This window comes from Pongo abelii, chromosome 3 (genome assembly GCF_028885655.2).
Source record: "Pongo abelii isolate AG06213 chromosome 3, NHGRI_mPonAbe1-v2.0_pri, whole genome shotgun sequence".
NCBI classification, from domain to species: Eukaryota; Metazoa; Chordata; class Mammalia; order Primates; family Hominidae; genus Pongo; species Pongo abelii.
In genome coordinates, this window is record NC_071988.2 from 116,195,476 (window position 1) to 116,211,061 (window position 15,586).

A 15,586-nucleotide genomic window follows, 5' to 3' on the forward strand; every position below is an offset into this window, starting at 1 on the left:
CTGCTGTATACCTGACACTTAGCACAGTAGCTAATAAATCATGAATAAACAACCACACTAGTAACTGCTTTATCTAACTCCCTCTTTGAATTTACACTCAGTTGAAACAGATTTTTGTCTTGCCTAATGCATTCTCAGCATTCCAGCATAATATCAACCTGTTTAATATTTGTTGAATTAATGAGTCCCAAAATAACAGGAAAAAAGCTGAGAATTCAGATTATTAATTGTGTATCTTCTCTGCCTGGTAAGTTAGATAGACAAAAACCTTGAGTGAGAATTAACTTGGAATTGAGTATTCCACTTAGACCATTAGGCTCATTAATCACTCTTCTCCGTTCATCTTTTCAGGCACAGTTAGTAAGGCAAATTTATACCATAAAATTCTTGGTTGTCTTTCTGGTTTTATTGACACCACAGTAAAACTGTGACTTCTTAAAATGATTTGAAGGTCCCCAACAATGAAAACATGAATACGTTATTGCTATTAGAGAGTAAGAGAAACACTCTGCCTTCCTGTGCTTGTTGTTGCTGATTATCCTGTTGAACTTGATTACTGATTACTGAGAAAGTTGCATGTTGCAGTTCTGCTTGTTCATGAGTTCTGATGTAGTCTAGGGAATGTTGTAATTACAGTGCTCATTCAGAAGAAGGCTGCAATGCAGATGTAGTACATAGGAAGGTAGAGTAGCTAATATGTTTTCTATGAAAATACACTGGTTTCCATAGGAAAACCAAAGTGAAAGAATATGCTGTATACAAAAGTGAATCCTAAATCTTATAAATCCCTCTATGAGAAAAAAAAGGGAGGAGGAAATTACAGAAACTAGAATCTGATCTAAGAAAAGATATGCAATGTACACTTAGTGCCTATATTTGTATGCTATAGGAGAGGGATATTTATTTTATTTATTTATTTTTTCAGATAGAGTCTTGCTTTGTTGCCCAGGCTGGAGTGCAGTGGCCTGATCTCGGCTTACTGGAACCTCTGCCTCCCAGGTTCAAGCGATTCTCCTATCTCAGCCTCCCAAGTAGCTGGGACTACAGGTGCCTGCCACCACACCCAGCTAATTTTTGGACTTTTGGTAGAAATGAGGTTTCACCATGTTGGTCGGGCTGGTCTCAAACTCCTGACCTCAAGTGATTCTCCCACTTCAGCCTCCCAAAATGTTGGGATTACAGGTGTGAGCCACATTGCCTGGCTGGGATATGAAAATTTTCTAAAGGCAAAATCAATAGTATAAAAAAACCTAAGTCGAACATTAAGAGAAGATAAGCCTTTGAAAGATAAAATTTTAAATAAATTATTAGCATGTCATAAAGTTTTATTTAAGATGAAACAAAAATGTTAGTTAATACATGAGAGTAGAGGTGTTAATTAGTAAGTTTATGAACCAGACTTCTGTTTATATTCTCTTATGAAGGATAATTTTTGATTAGTATGAGATTTTATTTCTTGATTATGAGTGTTAACAAAGGCAAGTGTTGGCTGAGCCTGGATGAAATACGAGATGTTTATAACACACACACAATTGTGACAATTCAAATGCAGAACTTTTTGTTTAAACAAATGATTATGGTTGAAGTAGAAGTATAAGCAGGGCCATAATTCATGACACATCCAATTCTTTTTCCTGCTGCAGTCATTAGTTGTTCACCTTTGCAGTAACACCCATATGAGTGCAACGAAATAGACCATGACTAAAGGATTTGGTAAGATCTTACTCTACAAGAAAACAAAAAGAAAAACAAATAAAACATTAAGAAAAAGTACTATGTATTGCTGCTTAATGAATTCCCTATGCTTACAGAACTACATAGCTAGGCTATGGGGAATTTAACTGTCTGAGTCTTCTTTCATTTCCAAACCAATAATACATTGACATAGCTTTGGTCTACATTATATAAATTAATTAGAGCCAGAACCTAAATAATTTCCTGGCCGTTAGTTTTAAACAAATGAAAATCTTGGTATCAAGGCTTTCCTGTTGCTACTGTATCAAGATCTATATGACATATATGGTATCAAAACGTATACGATATATGTGGAATATGGTTGTATACAATCTAGCTTGGTCATGGTTACATAGAAAGACTATTCTTTTTAAGTAAGGCTGCTGGTTTTTAAATCACAGTAAAACATAGGAATCGTCAAATCAGAAGTCTGTTTTTCCATGGGTATACTGAAATAATGCTTTCAAACTATTACAAATTAACTGAAAAGGTAAGTAGTAAAATAGAATAGGTTTATGTCTTTGTGGTGTAACAGACAGTAAAGCATGTAGGTAATTGGATTCCAAACCTTGCCCCCTCCCTGAGGGCTATATATGCCCACTCTTCTACTATACTCCCATGGGGAAGTCATCCTGGAGCACGAAGATCATTAAAACCGCAACAGTGGCCACAAACATAATATTGAGGTTATTACCTTGGTTATCTCTATACTAATTTTATGTATATTATATGCATATCGATCTGTCTTCACAAATGCTGTGTACCAAGTACAAAATTTTCAAGTTGCTAAATGTAGAAATTAGGAATATCAGTAATTTTAAGGTTATGATGAGTTGCAGATGTAGTAATAATTCATGTGAGATGTTCTGTCGAATGATTTGAAAGTCATTAAAATCCCTCACCCAGAAATAAATCCATGCATTTACAGTCAATTGATTTTTGACAAAGATGCCAAGAACACACAATGGGGAAAGGAAAGTCTCTTCAGTGAATGGTGCTCAGAAAACTGAATATCCACATACAGAAGAATGAAATTAGACCCTCATCTCACACCATATCAAAAACATTAACTCAAAATCTAAGACCTAGGACTTAAATCTAAGATCTGGAACTGTAAAACAAAGAGAAGAAAACACAGGAGAGAAGCTACATGACATAGGTCTGGGCAATGATTCTTTGGATATAACTCTAAAAGCCATGTAAAATAAAAACAGATGAATGAAATTATATCAAACTAAAAAGCTTCTGCACAGCAAAGGCAACAATCAATAGGGTGAAGCGACAACCCATGGAATAGGAGAAAATATTCAGAGATCATGCATCCGACAGAGAGCTTACCATCTAATAAGAGATAATATCCAAAACACATAAGGAATTCATCTCAATTATAAGAAAAGAAATAGCCCAATTTAAAAATGGGCAAAGGACCTGGATAGATTTTTTTTTAAAAGAAGATATACAAATGGCCAACAGGTTTATGAAAAAATTCTTGCCATCACTATTGTCAGGGAAATGCAAGTTAAAATCACAATGAGATATCACCTCGTGCCTGTTAGAATGGCTATGATTGAGAGTACAAAAGGTAAGTGTTGTTGGCAAGGATGTGGCGAGGTAAGGCTTGTTGGTAAGAATGTAAATTAATATAGCTATTATGAAAAACACCATGGGGTTTTCACAAAAAATTAAAAATATACCATATAATCCAGCAATCTCACTTATTGGTAATGTCTAAAGGATATGAAATTGGTATGTCGAAGAGTAAAATGGTGGTTACCAAAGGCTGGCAGGTGGGGGGATTGGATAAATGTTTGTTGATGCATACAAAATTTCAATTAGACAGAAAAAATTATTTCAATATATCTATTGTACAATATGGTGACCATAGTTAATAACAATGTATTGTATCTTTAAAAATTACTACTAGAGGCAGGGTGCGGTGGCTCACGCCTATAATCCCAACACTTTGGGAGGCCGAGGCGGGCGGGTCACGAGGTCAGGAGATCGAGACCATCTTGGCCAACATGGTGAAACCCTGTCTCTATTAAAAATACAAAAATTAGCTGGGCATGGTGGCACGTGCCTGTAGTCCCAACTACTCAGGAGGCTGAGGCAGGAGAATCGCTTGAACCTGGGAGGCTGAGGTTGCAGTGAGCCGAGATCGTGCCACTGCACTCCAGCCTGGTGACAGAGTGGAAACTCTGTCTCAAAAAAAAAAAAAAAAAATTACTACTAAAATAGATTGTTATTATTCTCACCACAAAAATAAGAGAAGGATGTGAGGAAATGCATATGCTAATTAGTTTGATTTAATTATTCCACAATGTATACCCATAGCAAAACATCATGTTGTACACCATAAAAATATACAATTATTATTTTTCTATTTAAAAAATCTGCCCTCATTGTCATAAACTTTTTGGTTGATTGCTTTCTCTTCAAAAAAAGCACCGTAAGTAGGGCAGAATAAGGCAGCAACTTTATTAATGAGTGTTCAAAGGCAAAAGTAGCTTTTCTTCAAGTGGATTTTTCACTGTCCAGAGAATGTTCATCATGCTTGTTCAGTGTCCTTGGCTTATTAGCACCATTCAAAACACTGTCTCTAGTTTCTGTATCATGTGCACAGTAGACTATTGTCACTAGGCACCAGGCTTCTTCTCAGCTTTGAGAATTCTCTCTTGCAAAGTTAATACTGGAGGTGAGAAGGCTTATGTATTTCTATTTGAGAATTCATATTAAAGTATCAGCATGGTTTTTTATTTATTCTTTAATTCTGACCTATGTGTTCTCAATATAGATAGTATGATCTGTCTGTTCACTGAGCATGTATGTAATGCTGGTAAATGTGCTACAGAGTGTGCTAAATGCTAGGCACAAACATGCAAAGATATAGTCCCAACCTCAAGAAGTTTAGCAACTAGTAGAGGAGAAAGGGACACGGAGAGAGGAACAACACACACTGGGGCCTTTTGGAAGGTGGAAGGTGGGAGGAGGGAGAGGTGCAGGAAAAATAACTAATGGGTACTAGGCTTAATACCTGGGTGATGAAATAATCTGTACAACAAACCCCCATAACACAAGTTTACCTATGTAACAAACCTGCACTGTACCCCTGAATTTAAAATAAAAGTTAAAAAATAAATGGCTGGGCATGGTGGCTCGTGTCTGTAATCCCAGCATTTTGGGAGGCCGAGGCAGGTGGATCACTTGAGGTCAGGAGTTTGAGACCAGCCTGGCCAGCATGGTGAAACTCCGTCTCTACTAAAAATACAAAAAATTAGCTGGGCATGGTGGTGCGCGCCTGTTTTCCCAGCTACTCGGGAAGTTGAGGCAGGAGAATTGCTTGAACCTGGGAGGTGGAGGTTGCAGTGAGCCAAGATTGTGCCACTGCACTCCAGCCTGGGCGACAGCGAGACTCTGTCTCAAAAAAAAAAAAAAATATATATATATATATATATATGTGTGTGTGTGTGTAAAATAAAACATAAGAGTAATTTAGCATGAAACAATTCAGTATAATTTCAATGCTTTAAAACCTTCAACAGAAGGAGAGATGCCAAGTTGTGTTTCCTCATTTCTTCTTAATGTTAGAATTTCAACCTAGCATAAAAATTGTATCTTTAACATCAGATGATATTAAAAATCCTCTATGATACCTGCATGATAGCTTTGTCATTAGCATTTTATGATCTGTGTGTTACACCATGTCCGCAGGTAAAAGCAGTGAAGCAACTGTAAGGCAATGAAACATTATAAAATACCTTCAAGCATTAATGGTTTATCTCTTTTGTTTCACAATAACACAACGTTTGAAGGTAAGTCCATAGTTCTAGAAACATCTATCACTAACAGGAAAAAGAACAAAATGATTGATCCATTTAGAAGCACCTCAGTCCATCCATGGATTAGCTTGCACTTTATAGATAAGTGTGTGTCTATATTCAGAAAGTCTAAGGGGGTGTTCTAGTTAAGAATGTGAGATATACATCCTAAAAATCCTGGCTTTAAATATCCACTCCATCACATACTGCTCTGAGACCTTGGTAAGTTACTTAGTTTATCAAAACCTCATTTTCTTCATCTGTAAAATGATGGTATTAATAATATCCATGATTAAATGAGATAACGAAGTAAGTGCTACAGTACCTGGCACATAGTAAGCAATGAACAAATAATGGCCATTCTTTTAACCGTATTGTTATTGTTCTTGTTATTTCGGTTCACTCCAAATTTTATTTGGTTGGTAATGGGACTGTGTGTGTAAGAAGAATCAATTCTGTCCTTATTCTGCTATAATAGCATTTGGTGGGTGAAACAGTAATGCCAGAAATTGATGTACACTGTCAAGTTATGTTATTCATCCAGTCTTCATATGTTTATGAAATCTGTAATATACGCTAGGTGTCAGATTACTAATTCTGTGTTTCTGTACTCTAGGAGCTTTCATCTGCATCAAACAACATCTTGGGATACTCTCTGTTCAGGTAAGAATGCTCGGAATGTAAGAATGCTCACACATGCTCAGCAATGTGGTTTTTTTGTTTGTTTGTTTGAGAGGTTTGCTCTGTCGCCCAGGTTGGAGTGCAGTGGCGCGATCTTGGCTCACGTCAACCTCTACCTCCCAGGTCAAATGATTCTCCTGCCTCAGCCTCCCAATTAGCTGGGACTACAGGTGCCCGCAACCACACCTGGTTAGGTTTTGTATTTTCACCATGTTGGCTAGACAGTCTTGAACTCCTGACCTCAAGTGATCCACCTGCCTCAGCTTCCCAAAGTGCTGGGATTACAGGCATGAGCCACTATGCCCGGCCAGGAATATGATGATGATTTGATGACTGTTTTCTACCTGTTGAAGATGATAGTCTTTGAATTCCTCAGCCAGGAATAAAGAAATTTTACCATCATGCCCACCTCACCCGCAGATAGCAATTCCCATGATTAACTAGACTTCCATCATCTGGACCCTTCCCATCTCACACCTCATTCAAATTTCTACTCAGGTCACACTGGTGCCATTTTGCACCACTCTACTGCTTGCCCTAGCCTTGCAGTAAATAAACTTGTGTAGGTTTTTATTCCTGTGTTTAAAAAAATTAATTTAAAATATTTATAAACTGGAAACAAAACCCTATATACTGACTGCCTACACAGCCCATTTATAGGATGCTAATCTTTGTTTCAGAAGATCTTTTTTGGTGTGGCCAATACAGTTGGGAGTCTATAGATGTTCTAAGATTCAGCTTCATGGTTTTTTAACTCACCTGTGAGGTTCTGTTGTCATTCAACAGCCAAGGTATGTTGAGCACCTATTACATGCCAGGAACACTACTGTGTGTTAAGAATGTGCTAAGAGGCCAGGCGTGGTGGCTCACGCCTGTAATCCCAGCACTTTGGGAGGCCAAGGCAGGCAGATCACCTGAGGTCAGGAGTTCAAGACCAGCATGGCCAACACGGTGAAACCCTGTCTCTACTTAAAGTACAAAAATTAGCCAGGTGTGGTGGTGGGCACCTGTAATCCCAGCTACTCAGGAGGCTGAGGCAGGAGAATAGCTTGAACCTGGGAGGCGGAGGTTGCAGTGAGCTGAGATCGTGCCACTGCACTCCAGCCTGGGCAACAAGAGCGAGACTCAGTCTCAAAAAAAAAAAAAAAAACAAATAAAAGAAAAAGAATATGCAAAGGTATAAAATACACGAGAGTGATAATGTAGAAGTGTGAGAAACAGTTAACAATATTCCTAGAGAAAAAGATATTTTATGAGTGAAAAGACACTTGACTAGGGTCTAGAAGGTGAAGGCCAGATGATGAAAAGGGCCAGACAGTATAACAGCCAGGAGAAATGGTGGGAGGTGTAAAAATAGTTGGCAAGCAGACTGTGGGGCTAGAATATTTGGGAGAAGACATGTCTGGAAAAAAAAAAATGCTGAGACCAGATCAGTATGGGCTCTGAAGGTCCTTCCAGAATGTTACAGGTTTATTCTGTAGGCAAATGAGAACTTTTATAGTTTTTAAGCAGGTGAGTTACAATCAGATCTTCAATACTTCATGTTATTCTGACTTACTATGTAAATATCTAGCTCATGTTAATGAATAGTGCTACTTAACAAAATCACAAGTTTGACCTTGTGTGTTAAAACAAAATTCTGCCACCAGAAAGAAAAGATGTATTTTAGAATGTGATTTCCTCTTTGATCTTTTTTTCCTTCATTCCTATTTTTGTTGTTGTTGTTACTTAGAGGACTCGTTTTCTCTTTTTTTTTGTCTTTCCTCCTTTGACTTCGGTTCTGTCATTTTCCTTTCCATTAAAAGTAGCATGAAACTTCCAAGGTTCCTTGAATATTGCCAAAGAGGCTGGGGCTTCATCCTGCAGTATGTCCTGGACATCATTGTCTTCGTGGTTTTGTAGGATGGAAATCTGTATAGCTTTCCACGAGTATCTTCACAGTCTATATTTCAATGCAGACATTAGTCTTATAATTAGGAATATCAAAAAGGAATTCCTACAATGTCTTCTTACAGTTAATGTGGTAATATTCAATATTATTTCTGACATTAACACCATGTTAAAAGCTTTATGAATTTAAATAAGGCACAGTCTCTAAAATTATTAAATAGAATTTAAATTTCTTTTCTCTACTAGCCTTAAATAATTCTATCAATTTAAGAGAGTCTGATGGAAAGAATAGGTTTTTAGTTAATAAGTTTTTAGTAAACTCATCCTTTTCAGGTAGTTCAATCAGAAAATTGCTCTTCATCTGTTTTTGTTACCTAACTTTTCTGTGTTTTTTTCTAGTACAGAAGGAAATAGTTGCTGTATATTTCTTCCTGAGGCACACACTGTAAATATACTGTGAGTCAGGGAAAACACTGAAAAGTTCCAAGGTTGGCAAATCATTTTAGAAGGAAAATGTCATCAGGAACATGAGACTCTAAAGAAACAGATGTAGGAATTATTTTTATAAGTTTTGTTACAGAATTTTTTCCTCATTTTCTAGTTTTAGGAATCATGTAGGTGTATGGATTAGGATGGTTCAGAATAAAAGATGCTCTAGCTTTAGAAATGTTTGAAAATTCAAAAAACAATATGAATATGACATTGTATTCAAATGTGACTTGAGAGAGATTAATTTATTATCAAGCCCTGCATAATTTGGCAGCATATAAACATGTGGGTATGATATCCGCTTTTATTAAGAAAAGTTGGAACAATGTTGACGGCAAAAAAAAGTAAAATCATTTTAACATTTCTACTTCAGTTTTTTTTTTTTTTTTCTTTTTTGAGACAGAGTCTCTCTCTGTCGCCCAGGCTAGAGTGCAGTGGCGCCAACTCAACTCACTGCAAGCTCCATCTCCTGGGTTCACGCCATTCTCCTGCCTCAGCCTCCCAAGTAGCTGGGACTACAGGCACCCGCCACCACGCCAGACTAATTTTTTGTAATTTGTTTAGTAGAGATGGGGTTTCACTGTGTTAGCCAGGATGGTCTCGATCTCCTGACCTCGTGATCTGCCCGTCTCGGCCTCCCAAAGTGCTGGGATTACAGGTGTGAGCCACTGTGCCCAGCCTTCTTCTTCTTCTTCTTTTTTTTTTTTTTTTAAGTGAGACAGGTCTTGTTCTGTTGCCCAGGCAGTGGATTGATCATTGCTCAGTGCAGCCTCAAACTCCTGGTGTCAATCAGTCCTCCTTCCTCAGCCTCCTGAGTAGCTAGGACTACAAGCATGTGCCACCACACCCAACTATTTTTAAAATTTTTTTTAGAGACGGGATCTCCCTATGTTACCTAGGCTGGTCTCAAACTCCTGGCCTCCAGGGATCCTCCCATCTTGGCCTACCAAAGATATTTTTTTTTTTTTTGAAAACAGAACCAGTGGCTTAGCTACTTCAGATGTTTTCATAGTTTATGGCTTGTTTCTGTTTCAATTGAGAAGTTCTATTTTTCTTTAACTTACATATTAGACAAAATTAAATTGCTATAGAACTAGAATTTCTGTGTTATTTCTTCCCATATATAATCACAGTTGTTTTATATAAAACCAAATAAAACGATCAGCAGAAAATATAGTAGATATGAGAGTAATTTGATGTGTATTTTAATTGTGAGGTTATCACTGACTTATTATATACCAGAATCAGAAAATATATTAATATATTTAGAAATATATTAATTCAGGCTGGGTGCAGTGACTCACCCATGTAATCCCAGCACTTTGGGAGGCCAAAGTGAGTGGATCACTTGAGGTCAGTAGTTTGAGACCAGCCTGGCCAACATGATCAAACTCCGTCTCTACTAAAAATACAAAAATTATTCGGGCGTGGTGGCACACGCCTGTAATTCCAGCTACTTCAGAGACTGAGGCACAAGAATTGCTTGAACCCAGAAGGTGGAGATTGCTGTGAGCTGATATCTTGCCACTGCACTCCAGCCTGGGTGACAGAGTGAGGCTCTGTCTCAAACAAACAAACAAGAAATATATTAATTCATATTAAATAATTCACAATAAATAATATGTATTAATGTTAATTAATATCCATATTCACATAACAGTATTTATATAAATTATATAAAATTATATTTGTATTGATATTTGTGTTAATATCAAAATTATTCATAATATGTTAAATACAGATTCATAAAGTAGAAAGGAGTCTTAGAGAATTTTAGAGTCTGTCCTTCAACCCCTTGTAGGCACGAACTCCTTCCACAATATCCCATCTCTACCTTTGCTAAATGCTTCTGTGAGGGAAGTCTTGCTACCTTATGATGCAATCCACAGCACAACATGCAAAAATCCGCTTTTGAGCTAAAAGCACCCATTTCTAGCTAGCAAAACTGGGGGAGAGTAGTAAAAGACAGGGAAAAAGATCCTAAAGAAGCTTACAACTTGGCAAAAGGCCTAGGCAAGGTGATTAAGCACTGACCCAGAAAGGGGAGTTTTAAAAGCCACAGACCTCATTGCTTCCCAGGTCTCTGCTATCAGCAGCTTCTTCCCCCAGCAGCTAGCTTTCAGAACCTCAAAAATGCATTTAATGAAATATAGAGGACTCAAGTACCCTGCTTTTCCATATGTTCTAAGATCAAACTCACACATTATCTTAGATTCAAGATCTTCACGTAGTTTTGTATAGTGTCTGTTCAATGTCTACTTAAAAAATTCTCGGCTGGATGCAGTGGCTCATGCCTGTAATCCCAGCACTTTGGGAGGCCGAGGCGGGCAGATGGCCTGAGGTCAGGAGTTCGAGACCAGCCTGGCCAAAAGTGGTGAAACTTTGTCTCTACTTAAAATACAAAAATGAATTGGGTGTGGTGGTGCACACCTGTAATCCCAGCTACTTGGAAGGCTGAGGCAGGAGAATCGCTTGAAACTTGGGAGGCAAAGATTGCAATGAGCCGAGATCACACCACTGCACTCCAGTCTGGGCAACAGAGTGAGACTCCATCTCAAAAAACAAAAATCAAAAACCATTCTCAGTGCTATAGAAGCAGTTTAGTGCACTGGTTAAGACTGAGCTGCTGCAGCTAGACAATTTATGTTTAAATCCTGCCTCTTCCAATTTCTAGCATGGCCTTGGGAACATTATCTAACTTCTCTGTGCCTTGCTTTCCTCATTTGTAAAATGGAAACAAAATAATACCTTATTATGAGGCCTCAGGTTGATAATAAATGTGAGCTACTTAGTGGTGTGCCTGTATCATGGTATCCACTCCATAAATGTGGCTTTTATTATGGAAGGTACACATTTCACCAAGTCATTATATTAACAAACAAAAATTTAAATACTCCGTTTGTTGAGAGGCTTAACCACTTATTTTGTATATGTAGAGTCAACATGTAGCAGTGGACAATAAGACAACCACAGCAGTAGGAACAGAAGAGCAAGAAAAAGATCTCTTTTTTACACTGAAAAATATTTCCTTCACCTGATTCCTAAAATACCATACCTCAAAAGAGGCAGACTTTTATTCCACAATTACAGAGAAATAGTTTAAAAGCACATGTTCTAGAATGTTACTTAGCATTGTATGCCTTGATTTATGACAAAATATTAATGGTGGTCAAATCCTTTACAGTTTTGAGAGAAGAGGGGGGTGGAAAAGGAAAGTGGTAGGAGTGAGGATATCCATGAAGAGGAAGGAGAAGGGGAGGCTGATAGCATAGAAGCAAGCTGTGTCCCCAGGTCTGTCCTATTTCTCTACTTATAAATTCCCCAAATAGTTCAATTCCAGTGGGCCTGGGCAAATGTCTTTCTTAATGGGAAATACGCCTGCAAGTGTTTGAGAGTCCTCATATACACTGCCCTGGTTTCCTCGTGTAGAAGCAGAGGGGAAAAAAAATCTTGCTTTTGCTAAAATTTGTCATGCACCCAATGAAGCCCCTCCTTTCTATTCTTCTCCCCCCAGTGGTCTCTATTTACTTATTTATTTATTTAGAGATGGTGTGGGCATGTGGGGGTCTCACTATGTTGCTCAGGCTGGTCTTGAACTCAAGGGATCCTCCCACCTCTGCCTCTGAGTACCTGTGACTACATGCATGTACCACCACATCTGGCTTCTATGGCCTTTAAAAGCACCCAAATCCCAGGCTACAGTTACCAATATCTGAAGTGTCTTTGGAGTCTGCTGGTAATCTTGGTAGTTTACACCATTGTCTTGGTTCAAGTTTTCCTTCTTTCAATGACAGACTCTTAATTAGTTTTGTGCTTTCATTTCTCCCTCTCCAGGTACCTCTAAATGATCTCCTGAAAATCCCAGTCCACCATTTGACTCCGTTGCTTACAAATCTCCAGTGCTTCTCCATTACCTAATAAGGAAAAAATCAATTTCATTAGTATGTTTGACAAGGTCATTTCTGAACCCTGCTTAGCCTAAGAGAGTCATGTGCTGCACCTTCTCCTCATCACTTGGATAGCAGCACTGAGATACCAGCCGTTCTCTAAACACGCCATACTTTTTCATAGTGTTCTCCTTGCTTAGAATGTTTATTTTCTTTCTAGCCCCGCTTTGATCTCTAAAGATCCTTCAGGACCCTTATGAAATGTGACTACTCTATGAAGGTTTTCCTGACATTTCTAGGCAGAATAGTTCATTTTTCTATGCTCCAATAATTGTGTGTTCATGTATTAATGTACTTCTCATAGAAAGTTCTATATATTTTTTAAGTATCTTGTTTCTTCTGTATTATGAGTTTCAAGAAGGAATGGACAGAGTTTGCATCTCAAATACCAGGACTTGGTTTGTCACAGGCACTCAAAAATGTTGATTGTTGAATAGCTTCTTTCCAAGGCTCCTCATTCCTGCTTACAGAAATGCTACCATCTAAGGCCCACCTCAAACACAGTCTCCCCTGTACCCCATTTTCTCCCACCTGGAGTGCTTTTTTTTTCATCCCAAAGACCTACAGGAATTTCCTTTGTTCTCTGATTTGGAATTTTAAAAAATATATTTAAACAAGGTATTTAAAAAAGTCTATCTTCTTGTCTGTAAGTTGATTGAAGTGGAATCTGTGTCTCCTCTATCCAGAGATGCCTGTATTCCCTGAATCAGTATCTTATACCCAGCAGATTCTCTGAAGGATATTTGCTGAATGGAGGAGTTAAGCCAAGGAAAGATAATCCTTAGTGCAACTTCTGAAAAGATACAGGTGACAATACCACTAGCTCCAAAACATTCTGCATAATGTCTGCTTTATTTCACTGCAGTTTATGAGTGCTCCAATTCTAAGAGAGATTATACAGCTGTCAAATACAAATTATCAGTAATTCACACAGTAGAAAGGATAGATTCAATCAGGTTTCTTTCCTCTTTAAACTTGCTTAATGTTGATGACATATTGACAATGATCAACACATTACATTTTTAGTTCTATGGATTTCCAGTAAATTCTCTAAGCTTTTCTATGTATACAGTCATAAGCTCTGTAATGAATTATAATTTGGTATCTTATTTTCAATATTTAAAACTCATATTTCTAAACTCATTTCATTTTCGATAATTTATTATTTTTAGTTAATTACGTGATAGCTCATAATTCCTTGCTTTGTCTTTTATTTTAATGGTGTAGGAGTTATAACTTCAGTGTCTCCAAGCTCCCTTCTTCCCCCAAAACACTTAGTTAATATGAGGATGGAGATGATGAAAAATTGGAATGAGGACCAGGTAGAAGGTAATTTAGGTAGTCATATGCTTTATTGTTTTGAAAGAAAGTAGGTGGAAAAGGGGAAGGGGGTGGGAGTGAGGATATCAGAGAAGAATTGGGATGAGAGTAAAATGAATGGATTCCATCTTGGAATTCTTGGGGCAAGAGGATGAGTACTGGCACTGAGGACTGGAACAGTGGTTGAATAAGGAAGGTCAGATGATGCCAATGACTAATTTCACCTGTTTTGGAAATTTTCGTTCAGATACCTTTCTTCTTCCAGTTTGGCATTAGAAATCACAATGCAGATATATTATGGGGCAAAAAGACCTTTGTGGAGACTCTAACATTGCTTTTATAGAAAAAACATGACCACATTTTCATACACTCAACACTGGGGGCACCGCCTGCTTTAAGTGCAAGCTGCATAAAATAAATTGATACACAAATGAATTTTTTTATTGATAAGTGCAAAAAGATACATTTCATGTTTAAAAAAGATTTAATGGAAACAATTTAAGAAAAAGGAGGAGTTGATAGAAAATTGTAGGCTAAGAATTGAATATAGAAATAGATATGAAGAAAATTGGAAGAAAGTTACTTCAGGGTGAAAAAGTGTTAAAAAAAATGACTTAGATCGCACACTTGGTGGTGACCAGAGACGGTTTGTCAATATTTTGGAAGAAAAAAATTTTACAGAAGGAGAAAATAAGTAATGCTGGAGAGTGGGAAGCTGAAAGGTATTGAAAGGAAAAGAGTATTTGGAAGTCACGAGATATCTCCCTGGGAAATAGAGTTGGCAAAATGGCTGATTTTAAAGAGGTTAACTATTCTCCCCAAATCTTCTGTGAACTAGCTTACTTTGTATTTACCCACTTAGAAAGTGTTTCAACACTTAAAGACTTAGCAAGGAGACCACAAAGTATAAGACGTTACATGCTTTTCCAAAAGAAACACGACTAACTATAAACTGTCATCAAATACAAATGGAATGGGTTTTCTCTTCTGGGTTTGATTTTTTTATTTTTAATTTTTTGGTTGTTGTTAGTTTTCGTTTAACGGTTTCAAAAATATGTAGAAGGGAAATATTTCATTTCCCTTGGACGCTCAACTATATATATTTCAAGATTCTTAAAACCCCCACCTCAAACTGCAGGCATAATTTTAATGTGTTCATTTTTTACGAGGTGTGTCAACGTTTTATCAATTTCTGAAAAGTGTCTATGGCCCTGAAAAGTTGAAATCCACGACATTATATCATCTCTGCGAGCCCTTTCCAGCTCTCAAGGTACAATAATTCCACGAATCTTTGTTCCTCAAACCAGGAGGTTTTCTGGAAACCTTCTTAAACATAACCAGGACAGGACCCATGAGGGAAATCTTGGGGATGCTCTGAGCAGCAGACGGGGCTTGGGAAGCGCACCCCTCTACCACGGATGCCTCCGGCCCGCACCCCGCCGCTCCCCAAGTCGGCTCCGCACTCCGCACACAGGCGGCGGCGCTGGGGCCGCTCCAAGTGCGTTGAGAAGTGTAATCCCTCCGCTAAGTACTTGGCTCTCAGTCTCCAATCACTAGTGGGAGCTGGAGAGGGCAAGTGAAAAAAAAAATTCCAGAGGCAGCCGAGGAGCGAGAGGGGAAAAAAAAAAAAAAAAAGTCCCGCGGCGGCGGCGGCGGTGGCGGCGGAGCGGCCGCGGCGGCCAGAAGTTGACGGCGCGGCCGAGCGCG

General features: G+C 38.1%; 1 long non-coding RNA gene across 1 annotated transcript; it reads right to left on the minus strand.

Moving 5' to 3' along the window:
* Nucleotides 1-1,304: 1,304 nt before the first annotated feature.
* Nucleotides 1,305-15,585, minus strand: LOC100939774 (uncharacterized). The gene is made up of 3 exons (XR_152420.4): nt 15,006-15,585; nt 12,451-12,526; nt 1,305-1,726 (listed from the first exon to the last, which is right to left on the minus strand). It is a non-coding gene; the product is annotated as an uncharacterized LOC100939774 (long non-coding RNA).
* Between the last annotated feature and the right edge of the window lies 1 nt (nt 15,586).